The sequence below is a fragment of the Sceloporus undulatus genome, chromosome 1 (assembly GCF_019175285.1).
Source record: "Sceloporus undulatus isolate JIND9_A2432 ecotype Alabama chromosome 1, SceUnd_v1.1, whole genome shotgun sequence".
Lineage (NCBI taxonomy): Eukaryota > Metazoa > Chordata > Lepidosauria > Squamata > Phrynosomatidae > Sceloporus > Sceloporus undulatus.
The window spans coordinates 68286105-68294499 of record NC_056522.1 but is presented as its reverse complement, the minus strand read 5'-3'; positions in this window follow the sequence as shown (position 1 = coordinate 68294499).

The window sequence follows — 8395 nt, the reverse complement described above, 5'->3', positions numbered from 1 at the left end:
AGCACATGAGAGCCGTGGGAACAGATGGTGAGGGGTATCCCCTCCATGTCTCTGTTTCTCCACATCACCTCTGCCCAGCCTGTTTAGGGCCAGGGATCAGTGAGGAAACTGGCCAGAAGTTATGGAAACTTCCCTTCTTAGCATCTCTGCCCAGACCGTTTAGAGCCAGAGTTCAGAGGACAGGCCAGCCAAAAGTCATGGCAAAGAGTTTCTCTGCATCACCTCTGTCCAGCCTGAAACAGGGCCAAGGTCAGAGAGGCAGGCCAGCCAGAAGATACAGGAGAAGAGGTGACTTCCAGGGGCCCTCTCTGCAGCCACCAAGAAACATTTGCCACATCTAATGCCCTCACTCAGGGCAGGCATTGCCAGGAAGCCTCTGCCATTGCCACTGCAGGCACTATGCTTAGCATAAGGTTTGGAACTCTGCTAGGAGGTCAGATGGGGGGATAAGCTCTTGGTCTCCCCCTTCCTTCCCATCTCTGGACCCAATGGCACCCAGGACCCCAACAGTTTTGGGAGATCCTATTGCAGCCTGAGAAACACATGGTAGTGTTGCCAGGGCTCCTGCACATTCCCTTTTGATTCTTATAATTAGATGGTGTGAAAGAAGGCAAAGGACTCCTCCTCTGCCATGTACAGTTGCCATCTTGACCCCATAGCTGTAAAGGAAGCTATACAGGGCCCAGCAGAGGCTGGGGCTTCCAACTCTAAAATGGGCTTTTTGGCTACCACAGAGCATCCGACAAGAAAAGCAAAAGCTTGGCTTTTCCTTTCCATCAGAGATGATTCTTTCTCAGCATACAGACATACCTCAGGTCAACTGGGGGGCCGAAGCCAAAAAATAAATAATTAAATAATTTTTTTAAAAAATTTTTTTAAATAAATAAATAAAATATAAAAAACAATTCCTACACACATCATATTTTGAAGTAAAAACCAAACCAGTTGTTATGCAACCTCTTTTTTTCTTTTTTCTGCAGCCTTGCAGTTCTGCAAAAGCAACCCCCCTCCCGCCTCTTCTGCACACAAGACTTTATTAGGAAGGAAAGGGTTTGAAAAATTAACTACTACTTCTTTCCTTCTTTCCTTTTTGTTTTTTTTTGCCTTGGGCATGTCACACTCTCTCAGCCTCAGAGGATGGCAATGGCATCCCCACCCCCTCTGAAGAAAACTGCCCAGAAAAACCCCACAGAAGCCATAACAACTTGGAAGGCACACACAGCAACAAACCCAAACTTTGCCCGGGGGGGGGGCAAGTCACACTCAGCCTCAAGGGAAGGCAATGGCAAACCACCACCACCTCTGAAAAAACTTTGCAAAGGATCGTTTCATAATAAGTCAGGAAAACGTCTTGAAGGCACACAACAACAACCACACCTCCCAGCCCTTGTATCTTGAAGGCATGAGGGCACAGATGGCAGAAATGGACTTCCCTTTCTGGCCAAACACCCCCCCCCCCATACACACACAATTCCAAAACACACACTAAGCACATTTGGGCATTTCACATGGCTTTACTTAACATGGCAATCTCTTGCATATTTAATCAGAGGCTTATTGCAGAACCAAACTCTTTGGGTTTCACACTGAACATGGTTTAACATGGCTATGCATATATTGAACATGTCCAGGTGGTTTCACAAGAAGTGGATTTGCTGTTTCAGGTTTCATGCACCAACTATACTTCTCAGAAGTGTGTACTTGGTCAAGGGACTTTGGTTTTTCTTCACTGCGCATGAGTTTGTAAAAATCACAGCAGTTTACACTGGCCATGCCTCAGAGGCTTGCTGATATCAATATCACCATTAAAGAACCAAAAACACACAGAAAAGGCACTTTGGAAGGTGACACTCTCTCAGCTTCTGAAACAGTGCCTGCATGCCTCTGAAGCTGACTCATATCATCATCATCATCATCATCATCATCATCATCATCATCATCATCACACTATCATTGTAAAAACAAGAGAGACTTGTTAGCATTAAAAGCACCCAAAACACACTTTGGAAGGTGACACTCTCTCGGCTTCTGAAACAGTGCGTGCATGCCTCTGAAGCTAACTCATATCATCATCATCACCACCACACTATCATTGTCAAAACAAGGGAGACTTGTTAGCATTAAAAGCACCAAAAATAAAAATTAAAAAAAAACTTGTAGCCAGAGGCCTCTGGCCACTCACCACCTCCTCCTCCTCTTCCTCCTCCTCCTCCTGTTCCTCCCCTCCTCCCCCCTCCTCCATGCTCCGTGCCAGCCTGGGGGTGGGGCGGAGGAGGCAGAGAAAGCGGGGGAGGCCTGGGAGGGTGGCGTTCGCTGGCGGCCCCAGAGCCTCTCCCCGCCCTGTGGGAAAGCCGAGGCCTCCCCACAGGGTGGGGAGGAGGAGGAGGCCACCGGAGATCGTGCCGATCGGCGTGTTCGCCAGCGGCTCCAGAGCCTCTCCCTGCCCTGTGGAAAGGCCGAGGCCTCCCCACAGGGTGGGGAGGAGGAGGAGGCCGCTGGCAATCGCGCCAATTGGTGTGATCGCCGGCAGCCCCCGGGGGGTGGCAATCGGCAGCAGGGCCGGGCTGGGGCCGGTCCCATGGTCTCCGCGGGCCGGATCCAGCCCGCGGGCCGTACGTTGCCGACCCCTGGCCTAAGACATAAGATGAGCACATGTTTCTACTCCCTTGTGCAGACTGGTGTCAGCCTTAGCACTGCTCAGTAAGAGCATAAACTTTAACAATACAGATTCATTTAAAGTCTAATAAACAGGGTGACTCAAGCAAGGAGAAAGATACTTCCCTCCTCTGGTCACTCAGCAGATCTCTAATGCTTACACGCATTAGGATTTTTGAGAAAATCATCTCATATGGGGTGATAGATATATTGGATTAATGTGACCAACCAAGCTCCACTTAGGGGCAAAAGGGTGTCCAGGTCCCTGTTATAAAACACAGGGAATCTCAGTCAGCTAGCCTCAGGAGAGCTGGCTCCGCTCTCTTTCCCTTCTTTCATAGGAGAGATGTCTGTTAAAGGGAAGAAACAAAAAAAATACAGTTTCTTCTATGAGATGGTTCTCACTAATACAGGAGGTTAAGAAAAATTCTTAGGGCCCATTCACATTACAAAAAAAATCGGTTTTGAAACCAATTCAATCACGTGAAGTTCCTACTCACCCCGAATCTCACACAAGCGAATCCGAGGCTTGCACACCCGTTCCGTGGTAAATGGCCCCTAGCGCGGGTCTTTTGAAATCGGCACAAATACCGTTTCTTTTTAAAAACCCCGGGTCCTGGGAATGAGAACTTTGGCCTCGATCACGATCGAGGCAAATTGAGGGAGGGATTTAGGTCAGAGGGTGGGCAAAGGGCAAGGCATTTCCTCCCCTCATCGGAGGGGAGGGGGAGGAGGAAAGAGCCCTGGGCAGAAGGGAGCAAGGGAAGGCATTCTTTAGGAGCCTCTTTTCCCTGCATCCCCTGCCCAAAGCCCTCTGTCGCTGGGCATTCCTTCCCTTGCAGGAGGAAAAAATCACGGAGCTCATGTCAGGGAAACCCCCCTCCCCCTTTTCAAATGCAAACAATTTCTATTCCAGAATGTATATTTCATTTTTATCCATTTGTTTTGAGCGCACATGCGCATGGTTTCTATTCCAGAGGCAGATGGAGCCAGGCTTGCACTTGCTTTCTTCAGAGGGAGAAGCTACAAATGTTGCAAACAATCAATGTTACATTTTTAACAATTTTTTTTGAGCGAACATGCGAATGATTTCTCTTCTTGAGCAGATACAGCAAAGGAAGCAAAGGGAAAGCTAATGTTGCTTTTAAAAGCATTAAAAAAAAAAGCATGGCAATCCCATCCTCTGCCTGGGACAGGGGCAGATATGACCCAAAAGCCCACAGGTTTATTAAAAAAGAGAGAGAAAGAGAAAGAGGGAGGCATCTCTCTCCCTGCTTCAGCCGCTGAAACCCCTGTGCCTGGCTCTTTAAAAAGGGAGGACACTTCCCCCGATGCCCTGCAAACGTCACCATGACGATAGCTTGATTGGCAGCGGCCAATCTACAGAATGCATTCGATTTCTATCAAAATCCACTCGATTTCAATTTGTAGTGGGCACTTGCTAACGGAGCGATTCGGGGGAGGGGCATCCGGATCATCCCAGTTCCCTCCATGTCTTTTAGGCCAGTATGAATGGGGCCTTAATTAGAAACAAACAGCCTCCTCGCCATCCCAGGAGAAACCGCCCTTCCCCCATGAGTGTTTTAAAACAATAAAAACAAGTTTTTCTCCTAAGGGGCTGCTTCAGATCCCATACAGACATCCTGCAGAGCCCTGAGGGGATTTTCCACAAAAGAAGAACTCAATTACCTGTTAACTAGTCTAGATAGTTACATTTTAACTAATAAAGCCTGCTGATGGGCTTGCCATACAACTGGGCCCTGGCTTTCTAGACCTATTGTGACAAGGTCTGTCATTCATATGATGAATTGGGCTCAAAGCCATGAAGGTTCATGCTGCCAATCTCTTTCTTTTAGTTGGTCTCAAGGTGCTACAAGATGCCTTTGTATACTATTGTTATAAGGTTAGCCACTTTGTGGGTGTCTTTCCCAGACTAGGTTTTCTTGGCAAAGTCTGGTTCAAAGAATACCAAAGAACACTGCCTTCTTCTGAGATTGGAAAAATGAACTTGCCTTGTTTTCTGCTCGCGTTGTTTTCTGCTAGCATACATGCTCAGATCTAATATACCATATAGCATAAAGTTCCATATAGGGAATTACTGCCAGCCCTCTGTATACCCACAGCTTGTAAATATATGTCATCTCAAACCTTGATTTTACTATTTTATGTAATGGACTCCCATTTTACTGTGCCATTATATTTTACGTGATGTGAGCTTCCATGGATTTGGTATCCATGCTAGGTCCGATAACCAATCTCCAGTGGATACTGACGGCCCACTGTACTATTTAAAATTTAAGTTTGATTTTTTTCTTTGACAGATCTTTTTGTGTAGCAGAGTGTTATCCTTGCCAAGTCCTCTGTTACCATTTCATTCAGCCCGGAGACCCCTCAGCCTTCCTATAGGATGATTGGATGATTTTTTTAAAAGTCTCTAGACAAGTTCTTCCTCAGATGAAATCAGAGTTAATTCTGACAACAGGCCCTGTTAACACAGAGTGCATCCACACTTCTGCATGGACTCACCAATGTCTGCAAGATAAAGGTTAATCCAGTGTCTCCCTTGCCTAACCATGGAATTAGTCTTATTTTACACAGGTGCACAGATGTTCCAGTAAAGAACTGCACATTGTTCTGAAATATTAGTTGGTGGTCAGACATTAACATTCCTCTTTCATAGTGGAAAGTCTTCATTGCTACAAGTTAAATCACCATAATATCACCTGCATTGCTATAACCAGTTGACAAAGTGATCAATGTTCGGGTGGAAGCAGATTGGAGCAGGTTCCATTCTGATTGATCACATAATCCACCATAATCCACATTTTAAACAAGTTAAAACCCTGGAGGTTTAACTGGAAATCCTTCTTCTCCCCATTGGGTTCACTAGCTTGTGTTTTTCCCTGGACTGCCTACTAAGGGGAAAATAGGATTGGGCCATGGAACAAAGGGCACCCATGCCTGACATTCCTGCCAATCTCAGGGTAAACCCAGTCCCTCTCTATCTCTATAGCAATACTAGTTGAAGTGACAGTCCCGTGCCAGACCTGCTACTCCTCTTAGACTCTCATAAAACAATATCTACAATTGCTGTTTCCTCAGACCAGATAGCCTGGGAAACACTGTTCTATAACACATTAGTTAGCATGGATGTCCTTCAGGACTCCCTGAAACCTTCAGTCTTCTCCTTATTGAAATTCTTCCAGGGAGACATGGGCTGGGGCCTTAGGCCACTACAGCCATAAACAGACTTCACTTATAACCTCACTGTTGTGACACTGGCAAGGGGCCAGAATGGGATGGCATCCCATCTCCATGGTCAGACTCCTCGGGTGACTTGTTGCTTGCCTTGCCTACACAACACCTTATCTCTTCTGGGATTTATACATGGTCCAGAGGGTGCTGACTGTCTTAGTTCCTAAGGGAGATTTTCTCTAAACCATTTGCCTGGTTGGGGCCCCTCCTGATTCTGCCCCTTTGGCACACTGGGGCTCTGAGCCTGGCGTCACTAGCAGCTCAATGCTATTACAACTGACCCCTTGGCAATTCAGCCAGACCCAGACCCACCCTCAGAGTGAGCTCTAACCTCCTCAGAGGTCAGAATCAGATATCCCCAGCCTTCTCCTTCATTCTGCCAGATATTGGAAAGAATTTAAAACATACATCATGCTGGAGACCAAGCCACCCATAGAGGAGAAACAGCTTTCGTTCCTCTGACACCTCACTTTGTTTCCTTTTAGCCCTGTTCTATGGGCAAGAAGGCATCAGTCTCCATGCCTAGCAGGTGGGCCAGGGCTGGCATTACTACCTGCCATGAATCCTTGAGAGGTTACCACCAGAAACCAAGTCACCCATGCCAAAGACTACAGGTGCACGAGCACCTCTAGCCATCATAGGACCTATAACAAAGACTATCAGTGTGCCACTTACAAGCCACCATACACACTTGTTAGACATCACTAGCTAGACAGCTTGGCTCGGCTGAGGCTGCTGTTGACAGCAGGGTCTTGCAGCAGGTGCTCAAACCTATGTCTCTGAGGGGCCAGCACTGCCCACCCTGTTTAGACTGGCTTTGGTAAATCCCAAACTGCAGGATGTGGGGGTCTTATCTACTGGAAATGGACATATCACAGGTAAAAGCCAATGTCTCTTTCTTTCTAGGAATATCTAGGCCCTCCAGTGCAGCTCTATGGTCAACTTTAAATGTTACACTGAAAGACGTAGAGATTCCTAGAAAGAATATTCTACTAGGCATTGGTACCTCCTCCAACGCAGTTCTGTAGTCAGTGTCTGTTGGACATTGACCACAGAGTTGCACTGGAGGACCTAGAGATTCCTAGAGAGGTGTCCTCTCAGGTTAGAAACATGGGGTTTTTGTTATTTGTGGTTTTTCCATATTCACGGGGTCTTGTGCCCCTAACCCTAGCGAATATGGAGGGACAGGTGAATTTATATCTGTAGCTAATGTAAACCAATATTTAACATCATTACTTGAAATAAAATCATCGATTTTATTTTCTTCAGTACTTTAAGAGGTATAAGACATATTCAAACTTGGATTAATAGCATTGCAGAGGTAAAGAACACTTTCTTATGCCTGCCTAATAATTGCATCCTTGTTTCAAGCAGGTATAAAATGCCATGTTGCCTTTAGGCTGCTTGCTTTAGTATCTATGGAACGTTCCCAGTAGTTTTCTGGGTACAGAGATATGAACTAACTAAATAAAATAAATTAAGCTGGAAATTTTCTAATGATAAAAGGCAACTTCATGGTATTTTTTAACTTGATTCATTGATATAAACTAGATTTTACCCCAAAACAAGTAGGCTTTGAAAATCTGGGATTAAGTTATTAATATAATTAGAGACAGTGCTAAACAATGGGAAAACATAAATTTCACAGCTAGTGGTTTACTTATCTTAGATTTTTGCAAAATTACTTCATGCTTTTTGCTAGTCCAGCACACTTGTACATCTACAATGTTTAGTTCACAAGATCCAAATCACTCATTTTTGTTAATGAGTAGAATAATAGTTCAGTTAAACCCAAGAATATAAGATTTTAAACCAACAACTGGTAAAGTCAGCTTTTAGAAGGTGTACTCTTTACATCCAGATAGTCCATCTCTACTCTGTACTGGATACTGCATAGCGATTCCTCATCTTCACTGGGAAATTTTGTTTTGAAGCTCTTAATCCCGATAAATTTGCTGGTAAGGCAGTGGTTCTCAAAGTGGAGGACAGGACCCTCATGAAGGATGAAACTTCAAGGCCCTGATCTCTCCTCTTCCCAAACATTATCTATCCTGGAGAGGAAGATAAAGTTGAGGAGGGTACTTGGAGGGAGAAAAAATAGAAAGCTCTCTGAATAATGGTTGTCTGACTGGGCCCATCTCAAGCCATCATTTCTTTTTCCACCCGTCCTGCCACTGCCTGGTTCTCAGGATGAGACGCTGCTGCAGCCTCAACCAGCATGCCCACTGAGTCCAGTGCTAAAAGCCGGCATCCACAATGCCCCCCAGCGGCAGAGGGGGACAGTGATGCTTCTTGCTTGGGGCTGCTGTCCTCACCAGGCCCTGGATGGGCACCCTTAGAGATAGAAGAGAAGCAACCTCAGTGACTCTGCTCCTGAACAAATGGCTTATTGGACTGGCGAGCCAACGAGAAAAGGTGCAAGCACACTGCTTCCTACAAGCCAATGGAGCAAAGCATGTGCCTCAGCTCCCCACTGCCCTACACC